Genomic DNA, 11,220 nt, shown 5'->3' with positions numbered 1-11,220 from the left:
GGAAGGTGGGGACGACGGTCGCCGGCAGGAGGAAGGGTGTGGTTGCCGACATTAGTGGGGTTTCACCCACCAAGGGTTCACTTAGGATGGGTGAAGGCTTCACCCACCAAGGGTTGAGCAATGCGATTGAGAGTGAAGGGGCATTAAAATTATTCTATCATATATAAGGCAAATCAATCATTTCGGTTTCAAACTTAGTGAAAAATGTAACTCTAGGTAATAGGTAATTTTTTAAATTTTTAAAAATAACTATCCAATAATTTTTCCACTTAAATAGGCAATTCATAATTTCACCTCCTCTTAAGTGGATTAAGTGTAAAAACACTTTAAAATCAGTTAACCACAATTTTAACTATATTAAACCACTTAGTCACTTTGATGCCCCTCCCTATTGGTAGAAAAGGGTTTCATTCTAAATTTCACATTGAAAAATGAGCTACAAAAGGCATTACATCTAATTCTATTTTCTTCCTAACCCTGAAAATTACCATTGCCTGTGATGGGCCCTTTGTGGGACCATTGGTTTTCCAAATATTTTTGTTCCGGGGGATTGGTTAAACAAGGCGAGCTAGGAAAAGTAGAAAAAATTGGTCTGACCGATATAGATGTATGGAAGCAAGGGGCAAGTGGGGTTGTCGACCATGAAACCATTCGTCAATGATGGGTTAGTAAAGCGGTTAAAGACTCTACCTCCCACGGGGAGGTCTTGAGTTCGCACCCATTCAACGACATTATTTTTATTTTATTTTATTTTATTTTATTTTTTTTTTTTTTGGATGAGGTTCATCCGGGCCAGCTTACGCGCACCATGATTACTTCCTCAAGGGAGATTTTATATATATATAATTAATGCCGCCGAACAGGTGCGAACCCAAGACCTCCCCTAGGGAAGTTGAGCCTTTAACCGCTTTAGTAACCTGTCATTCAGCGACATTAATTTGAGGATGTAATCGTGGTGCGCGCAAGCTGGGCTCGGATGAACCTCATAAAAAAAATAAAAAAATAAAAATAAATTTGGCCAAAAAAAAGATCATGAAACCGTTCGTGATCCCTTCACGCACGTCCAGGCTTACATCGCCACCGCCCTACGGGCTTGGGGTCTCCGCCGATCCGTTACCCATTTTGCTTGCTATGCTCCATTCAGATTTGAGGCTTCAACTTCTGAGTGAGACGAGTTGATACGTGATAGTAACAAGGTCTCTAAGGTCTCTAGGGAGGGAGTCCGACTGGGTCTTTGGTGTAATCTGCGAATAAGCTGATGGAGACTATTGAAAAGAAAGAAGGCGATAACAGGGGCTTCAGTGTTCCTCCGCATGTCGTTGATCCGTCCCTCTCTGCTGATAAAATGCCGAAGACCATGAAAGGCAAGCCCGCGAGCTCAAAAGCGGTTTGCATCCATTGAAGGTAGACTCCTGCTTCCCCATTCGTTGTTTATTTTTGTTGCTGTAAGAGCTTCTAGGTTCCTTTTCCCTGATTCTCAGATTTCTTCCTTCCAGTATTTACGGGTGCTTGTAAATTTCTAACGTGGGGGGGCATGGTTTTGTATAAAATTGTTATTTTCGAGCAAATTTCTGGTGATCTACGAGATATACCTGTGAGAAAATCTCTCTCTGAGCACAACGGATTGATTCTGCTTCGTGTCGAAGGATGTAATCATCTCTTGGTTGAATCGGTGAAGTAGCAAATAGGTAAAGATTGATAAAATGTAGAATTAGAATGGTTCTTAAGATTGTTGTAAATATAATAGAAATTTGGGATGCAAAACTCAAAATTAAAATAAATCAACTTACAAAAAAAAATGAAGAGAGGTACGAATCATACTGAATCCCGATTAGTTCTTGTCTATGGTGCTTAGCAAATTGATTAACTCCGCTTCGCAAGATACAACTCGTCGAACCAATTTGAGTAGCACTCCAACAAATTGGACTCAATCGAACTTGATATGACTCACCACACTTAGAAATTAAATAAAATAATTGATTTCTAGACTTTAACTAAAGGAAACTAAAAATCAAAATATTGAAGAGAAGTAATGTCAACCTCAAAAGTCACTGTACTTCCCACAAGTCTTTCATCCTATTTATAAGGGATGAAAAGACAATGTGCCTCTTTAAAATAATATGTCCTATGAGTGGAAAGGCACTTGAATCAATGTATTTTTTTGAATCAACATGTCTATTCAATCAACGTACCTATTGAAGAAGAGACATATTGAACCAATGTGACTATTTGATCAAAAAAATAATTTATAATTTAAAAAAAATAAAATTCAAACCATTAATACAGCAATCACATTTAAAAAAATGACTCGAAATGACCTAAATGTGGGGGATTGTTGTATTAAAAGCGAAAGCTAATTATCTTGATGCGTTGTTTTTCTGTCACCACATTTAGGTTTCTTCAAGTCATTTTTCTAAATGTGGGGGATTGTTGTATTAATGGTTTGATTTAAAAAAATAATAATAATTATAAATTACTTTTTGGATCAAATAGTCGCATTGGTTCAATATGCCTCTTCTTCAATAGGTACATTGATTGGAATAAACATGTTGATTCAAAAAGCTATATTGATTCAAGTGTCTTTCCACTCATTGGACATATTGTTTCAAAGAGACACATTGTTACAAATGAACACATTGGTGCATTTGTGTCTTTTAATCCTGTATAAATAGGATGAGAGACTTGTGGGAAGTACAGTGACTTTTGAAGTTGACATTTCTTCTCTTCAAAAATCTGATTTTTGATTTCCTTTAGTTAAAGTCTAGAAATCAATTATTTTCTTTAGTTTCTAAGTGTGGTAAGTTCTATCAAGTTTGATTGTGTCCAATTTGTTGGAGTGCTACTCAAATTGGTTTGAAGAGTTGTATCTTGGGAGGCGAAGTTCATCAATTTGCTAAGCACCGTAGGCAATAACTAATTGTCTTAAGGAGATTAGGTTTGATCTATAACCTTTCTTCATTTCTTTGTAAGTTAATTTATTTTAATTTCGAGTTTTGTATCTCTATCAAGTACAAATTTCTATTATATTTACAACATGGTGGCGCACAGCGTCCTCGGTCATTGTATTTTTTCGCAGGTGGGTTATTTTCTCTCTTCCTAGTCCTCCATACTCCTCTGTTCCGTTTATTTTCTGTTCCTCACTCATTTGCAACCTGCGACTGCCCTATTTTTCTCTGGTTACTTTTTGCGTTTGCTTGGAACCACTATATTCCTTGCAAAGCTCTAACAAGCTGAAGTTTTGGGTTACTTGTGTATCCTGCTATCATAGTTGTTTAGTTTCTGTTCTTGAAAATTTTTTCTTTATATTTTATTACTAAAGGGTTTTTATTTCGCAAATCTCACCTCTGCCTCTGTTTTCCTGTTAATGCTAGAACTCCTCCATTGCACTTTCTTGTCCGTTGCTGAGTTCTGCATATTTTCTGTTATTAGCCTTCCCTATGAAAATCACATGACCAGTGTTTCAGGGCTATCTGACCTGTCATTCTTTCATCTGTCGTTTTTTTTATTTTTTTTAAAAATTAGTTCTCCAATTTTATTCTGCATGTTTCTACTTATTCTTTTGTATTTTCTGTTGTCAGAGTCCCATATAACAGATACAATCCCTTGAATTATTACTCTTAAGACTTAAGAAGTCATATTTTCCATTGTCACTGCAACAAACTTAATTATCTTGTCGGCCTCTGTGTTACTATAGTGTTTTTCTTTTTTCTTATAAATTAGGGATGGCCAACAAGTTGGACAAAAGAAAAAATGTTGGTTTATGCTATTTCCTCCCGTGAGATTTAGTTTCAATGTGTGAGAATTTGCATGGTTGGTACAATGCTGATCATTTTAAAGGTTGATGCCATATTCATCTTCTTTTTTATTTATTTTTAACTTTCTTTTGTAAAAAAAAAAAAAAGAAGAAGAAAAGAAAAATAATTATTATATATTTGTTTTATTTTATTCATCTCTCTGTCATCAGTCATGTTGCAATTTATATCCTACTAGTTCTTTCTCTGTTTCAAGATTGGTTTTTTATTCAACTTGCAAGGAAGATTCAGCATACCTTCAATAAAAGAAAAACTTTTGATCCATGTCTTCCATTGTATCCATAGGAAAGTAGCGAAGCCAGCCATAAAAGATCTCTTCTTTTATATGAAATTCAAAGTTCAAACAGGAGAGGCTATGCAAAATATGAGCAGCAAGAGCTGCATTAAACAGTCACAGGAAACACAAGACTTAAAACTGAAGAATAAACCACAGCTGATGCTTAATGGTCCCCTGATACCATTTCACAATGTTTGAACAAGGCTAATTAGCAACTACAACATATAGAAACGAAGGAAAAACGAACCGTGAGGAATACGCTCACAATTAAGGGTGACAAGTTACCTTAATTACCCTTAATTGTGAGCCCTTAATAGATATTTGTCACTGCTTAAAAGGTGCAATTACAAGTATGTCCAAACCACTTACACACTAAGACCAATGTACCTTCCTGTGATTTAATAGCAAATACCTAATTCAGTTGAGTAAGAACAGTTGAGTATCACGTAGTCACTAAACAACACCAATGCTATGACTTACGCAGCGGCTTTCTTGTTCTATGCAAATTATTGATTTGCAGACTATCCTTTGGAGTTGTCTCCTATCAAGATCATTGAGGTTAAAAAAGCTCACAAGGAAATGCTCTTATTGTTGCTCAATTTCCTCTTTTTTCCCCACTTCTTCATATTTCTTTTGTTCATTTCTATTTTTGTCTTGACTTTTATTTCACTTATTGCGACTCCATTCTCTGGTTCGAATTTCAGCACAAGTTTGCATTTTGGTACACTCGTAGAACACCTGGTGTTAGGTCACAAGCATATGAGGACAATATAAAGAAAATTGTGGAATTTAGTACGGTAAGTTACTCTTGAAGCTTCATAGTGCTATATTGTGATTACCACGATAGCTATCCTTCATGTAAGACATTCTATCCTTTACGTGCCAAGCTTGGATTTAGCAGTTGCAGAATTGTGAATATATTTTTTGCACCAATATCCATTTACAGGTTGAAGGATTTTGGGTCTGCTACTGCCACCTGGCCCGTCCTTCATCTTTGCCTAGCCCAACAGATTTACATCTTTTCAAGGAAGGGATTCGCCCACTTTGGGAGGTAGGCAAATCCTATTCATTCTTGTTTAGATTTGCTTTTGTTAGAAATGATAAGGTGACGGTTTGATTTCTTTCTATATTATTTTATTTTTTGTTTAAAATTCTTCAGTTAATAAGGGATTCTTTTAAACTATTTAATATAAAGTTCTAGTTAGTCAAAAGTTGTACAAACATGAGAAAAGTAGATGTGTTTTTTTCTCAACAAAAAGCAGTAAATAATAAATATATATATATATATATATATATATATATATATATATATATATATATATATATATATATATATATATATTTTTTTTTTTTTTTTCTAAAAAGAGAAAAACAAAGGAAGAGCAAATATTTAATCAGTATAGTATTTTACGGTTTCTTTTCCCTTTGATTGGTCTAACCTTACATTGGATGTTGGACATATTAGATAACTTAAAATTATCGCATGATCAGGATGCTGCCAATTGTAATTGGCGGGAAGTGGATAATTCGATTCAGAAAGGTTGTCTCAGGTCGTTTTTGGGAGGATCTGGTAAGGAAACAATCTTTGCTTACCTAGGTTATATGTGTATTTGTGGTATATCTTGCAACTTGCTCCTAAAAGTCTGTTATTATTATTTGGTCTTCAAGATTGTTTATTCCCTTCTGTTGCTTTGCAAATTGCCACACTTAAAGTAAATGGTAATTTGCAAATTGCACTCTTAAGATAAAATTCATGGTATTTTGCTAATTGCCCTACTTAAATTCTTGTTATCAAATATAGTCATGCTGCATTCACTTTAGACCAGTATTGAAACAATTTGGGCAAGGAAATAACTGCTTAGTTGGATAATTTTAACACGTGATTTGATGCTTGAGTGGCTGCATTTCTCAGCAATGTGTTTCTTTTTGGCAATATATGTCAGGGATAACCCTCTATTCATTCCATGGGCTACTGGCCTGCATAAGTTGGGTTTTATTTTCCCCAGTAATATGTCTGGTTGATGTAGACAATTGCCTAGCCCAATTGGTGAATTGGTGCGGTATGCCCAGGCTCACTGGGAGGTTTCAAGTTCGTGCCTGCTGACCTTCACCTTCCCCTCCTCATTTCCTCAGCCTTCTTCCATAGAGCATGTACCGATCAATGTATAAAATATTTGCAAAATTTATTTGTGTTTTATTTAAACTTCCAAAAAATAGCTGCAGTCCCTTGAAATGTAGCTGCAAGCCTGGTTGTCAAGGTGATAGAGGGCAACGAAAACCAAGGTGACAAGGCATCGCCTAGGCGACAACGCGACACTAGGTCGCCTTGCCCCAAAATGGGCCTAGGCGGCCACTTAGGTGCGCCTGGGCAGACACTTTGACAACCATGGTTGCAAGTTGAGATTTGTCTGTGCATTCTATAATGATTTTTAAGGGAGTAAAAATGGAAACCCCCTATGTACTCAAAAACAAGGGGAAACTCGCATGGTGAGCTGCCTGGTTTTAGAGGGAGTGAGATTGAAACTCATATGGTAAACTATCTGATCTAGAAATTCATGCTTTTTTGAAATCCAAAGATCATCAACATCTCTTCTTTATAAACCTCCATTCCATTTAGTAAAACAATGAAAATAATAGGTTTCCTACATGGTTCCCAGGGATTCTCAGATGATGGCTTCTCTGTGGCTCTATATAAATGACACATAGAGGGCTCATTTACATATATAAACAGCAACCCCCCAAGGGTGGGGGGGGGGGTTTACCTAGAGAGAGAGAAGGCCCTATTGATTTATTTAAGATGCAAAGAACTTTTATACAGAGGTGTGTGCCATAGGAGTTGGACAATACTACACGCATAGAGGGTTTATTTTACCTACAAATAGGGGTGTAAATGGATAACCAAAATCCACTCCTGAATTCGCATCCGCATCAACTTAGCAGTGTCCGAATCTGTCTGATTACTAATAGGATGCGGATATGGTATATCCCTTTCTTACCGGTTATTATCCGTATGATAAAATTATCTGATTAAGTTACTTATTTGGATTTATTTTTCTTGACTTTATAATTTTTTACTTGAGATCTATGACTATTTTTATAGACTTTCTACTAAAATAACTACCAAAGTTGCTAAATTCTTAAATTTCAAACTTGGCCTCACAAATAAAATGGTAAAGATGTCAAAAGGTAGTCGAAAACTTATATTCAATTTGTATACATGCCCATTTAGAAGAATCTACTTAAGAAAATAATTTTCCAGTTATCATCTGAATCTGACTGAATCCGTCTGAAAACTGATAGGATATTATTTGAATCCGTCCGAATATAATAGGATGTGTTACACCCCTACCTACAAACACAACAAACAATCCCCCCCCCCACCACCAAAAAAAAAAAAAAAAAAAAAGAACTAAGAAGAGACGAAAAAGTACAGAGAGAGAGAGAGAGGCTCATTGGTTTATTTAAGGTTTAAAGGGTTTTTATGCAGAGGGATCTGCCATACCCAGGGGTAGGACTTTTGGACAATGCTGTGTGTACCTCTTCAGCATAAATCTATATATATGATATATGCTGTTGAAACCCAAGAATCCATCTTTTAAAAGAAATTTCTTCATATGTTTTTTTTTTTTTTGGGGGGGGGGTGGGGGGGGGGGTTGGGCTGCATAAAAAAGGAGTGAGAGCCCATCTACTTAGCCCAAATGGCCGTTGAATGATTGAACAAGCAAAATTTTGCTTTAAAGCTCATCAAAATGGAGACTGAAGATCAAAGACTCAAATTTGATATTTTTCTTTCTGGGCCTTGAATCATTGTTTTTTCTTTTTGCTAAGTATCACATCTGAGCTGAAACAACTGACCAACACATTATGCATTCATTCTTGAAAAGACCGTGGGTTTGTGCATCTATCTTTAGAGTTTCTCCAAATAAAAATTGTGAAAATTTTAGCCTGCTCTTGCTCTAATTGCAATATTCTTTTGAATAGTAATGCAGTATCTTTATGGTTTCCATTTTTAATTTTTGTAATTTCAGGAAACAAAATAGTATAATTAGGGTTTGCCTCCACCCCACCCTTGCCTTGTTTTTGAAATTATCCATGTTTGTTTGAATGAATATGTCAAGAAGTAGTTTTGTATGTCAATGATCTGTTACTGTTCAGTTGATCTTGATATTTTGAACTTCTATATTTTTCTGCTTTTTGATATACTTGATATTGCACTTATTAATCAATATTTGAATTAAATGGATGCTAACAAGAATTAAATAAATGAATATCTGTTGGGTATCATTATTTATTGCTTATGTGGGGCTTGTAATGCTTAAGAGCACGAATTTTGTATATATCATAAGGATATACATGATATCAAAACATGGTTTAAGTGTCTAGTGTATCTTAGCGTCTCTCTAGTACATCCCTTAAAACCAGCTTTCAGTTTGTTGTGTGATACTGGTACCTTAAACTTATATGTCTCAGCTTCTCCAATATCAAAATCATGTGGCGTTGCTGTAAACCAGAGATAAAGTGCTAATGGAGATGATAGGCTGAATCCACAACCTAAAACAGATTCGTGGGATCTATCCACCATGATTCTTTCCTACTTGGACTTGAAGTACCTAGCATCTCAGGGCTGGATTTCAAACACCATCTAAATCAGTTATGGATTTCAAGCACCGGGAGAATTAACAGCCAAGCTGAATTGGGTAAACAAAAACCTACCTTATCTGTATTCTTCCACGATGGGGTTTTACTTAAATAGAAAAATTACTAGTCAAAATAAGACTAAAAATAGTTGATTCCTTGTGGGAGGTGCCTAAAACTGAGCTAACTTAGGAGTCCCTAACAACCTTCTAACTATTATCTAGGAAGTTCTAAAAACACATAACACTTACCTTTTACACACTAAAACAAAGTAAAAGGCTCGAGTTCTTGACTTAAATTGGACCTAAGAGTTAATTAATTAAAACAATTGAACCCATTGAACCATGGTCCATTTTATTAAACCCTAAGGATGAGGGTTTTCCTTACTCATCTCATATATGCGTGTTAGGTTAAGTTGGCCAATTACTCGAGGAACCCATCCATTGAAGGCCCACTGCCTAGGTGATCCAACCCTTGGCCTATTCCTAGAAAAAGAAGAATCCAATCCGGTGCCGGATATACATCACAAAAAGGAAAGAGGGGGGGGGGTGTATTATCCTAGTTTTCTTGGGATTTATTGGCGTTGGAGATTTGGTGGCAGCAGATACACCATTTTATATGCAACCCAAGTGTTAATAGTGTTCACATCTGAATAGAGGCACAACCAAATAATTTGGGCCTTATCCTATAGTGTAGCTTGCTTCTTCAGGATTGCCCTTTAGGCTTTTGGGGGTGATTATGCTCTCTTTGCTCCCCTTCCTTTAAGGTTGTCCAAAAAACATCTCCATCTTTTTTCAAGAATTAACTTTTGCCAACGATATGAAGAAAATGATATAGCTGCTCCTTGGAATACATTTGTATTTTGAAAAGTCTGATCTCTGCTCATACTCTCTCCCCACACCATAGCTTCTCTCTTGGCATTTGTTTCGTTGAGAGCCCAACACGTAGGAGTGTGTAGCAGTTACTGAGCAAAACAGCATGTATTGAAGCCTTAAATAGACTATTCTTGCTGCAGCTCTGTCATATACAATTGTTTCTTTTTGCAAATGTAATTAATGAGTTGCTTTGGATTTTTACCAAATTTTTTAATAACTGACCATAGCTTGCAGGGAAAACATGTTCTCTACCAAAGCTGTGGATCCTTTCAATCATGGATGAGCGATGAAGATAATTCTTTTTATTGAACTGAACATTAAACTTATTGTCTTTGCTCTTAAAAACTGATGCCAGTCCTACCAGTGGTTGCCATACATTTAGTGATCTGAACTTGTGGCCATGATACAATATTAATCAGATTTGTTTCTTAGCTAAAGGCTGCTAAGGATGATTTTCTTTAAACCGGAAGGTGACTCCCCTCATCTCTCCTGTCTTGCCAGGTTCTAGCCTTGGTTGGTGACCAACTTGATCAGGGGCAAAACATATGTGGTGCAGTACTGTACTGAGTGTACGCTTTAATGAAGATATACTGAGTATCTGGAACCGTAATGCATCTGATCACACCAGGTTAGTACCGCTTAACCTACTGTTGTATAGTCGTGTCATATCTGCGCTTTTGTTCACTTCTGATTCTAATATGTTGGTTGGTATACCATCATAATAGGCTGTGATGGCTCTAAGGGATGCTGCAATCAAACGGCAGTTGAAACTTCCTCATGGCTATGTGATGGAATACAAGGCCCATGATGCTTCTTTGCGTGACAATTCGTCATATAGGAACACATGGTTGAGAGGATAATGATAGATATCCCGGTTCACTCGTACTTAATGCATTCACAGGGCTCAACATTATCCGATGCTTTTCTGATCGTTCTTGTATTCTCCTGGTTTGTGTGGAAGCAGATGGACGTATTAAGCTTGGGCCTTGGAGAAACTGATCCTGATTTTTGGTATCGGTATTTGGGCATCCTTAGTTGCTGAAAAGGAATGCTTGAGTTTCATCATTATCTATTTTACTTCTTGTGAACCTTTCTTTATATTGGATCGGCAAAGTTTAGTCTTGTTAATTAGCCAACTCTCCTCTCCGCGGATTGAAACTTGACGCGTGAGGCAAGGAACCTTGGAACCTTGCGTTTGATTACTCCAAAATTTTACAGCTGCCAGCCGGTTTTCCTTGGAGCCAGGTAACCGTGTTTCCTTCCATGTTAAGGGCACAAAGCAGGTGACGCGTTCTATCCTAGTTTCTTCTAGAGCGTTTTCATTATACAGATAAAATCGTAAAACCATAGCTTGCATAAACATGTACGTGTTGTGTTATAGGAAGCCTGAAATTTGAATACTTATGCATACCTTTCTTTAAAAGAACACCAAAACTGAAATAGAGTTTAGAAAGTTCGCCTGGATTTTTAACATAAATCATGTTAACTTGTTATTTTATTTGAGGTGTTCGTAATTATGATCGGTTTACCTAAGCAGGCATGTACCCCCATCGGTTCGGTTAGTTCAGCAAGTGGTTCGTGGTGTAATTTATGAATTTCTGAACATGGTACCTTAAATCCG

At 36.5% G+C, this 11,220-nt stretch overlaps 1 pseudogene across 1 annotated transcript; it reads left to right on the top strand.

Moving 5' to 3' along the window:
- The first annotated feature begins 1,177 nt into the window (after positions 1 to 1,177).
- LOC149028938 (eukaryotic translation initiation factor NCBP-like) lies at positions 1,178 to 10,793 on the top strand (annotated as a pseudogene). The gene is made up of 6 exons (XR_016172302.1): positions 1,178 to 1,404; positions 4,794 to 4,886; positions 5,036 to 5,140; positions 5,581 to 5,659; positions 10,101 to 10,231; positions 10,325 to 10,793. The product of XR_016172302.1 is annotated as a eukaryotic translation initiation factor NCBP-like (transcript).
- The last annotated feature ends 427 nt before the right edge of the window (positions 10,794 to 11,220 follow it).

The sequence above is a fragment of the Hakea prostrata genome, chromosome 1 (assembly GCF_041222555.1).
Source record: "Hakea prostrata isolate BN-2017 chromosome 1, UWA_Hpros_2, whole genome shotgun sequence".
NCBI lineage: Eukaryota > Viridiplantae > Streptophyta > Magnoliopsida > Proteales > Proteaceae > Hakea > Hakea prostrata.
This window is presented reverse-complemented; position numbering and strand designations above follow the sequence as displayed.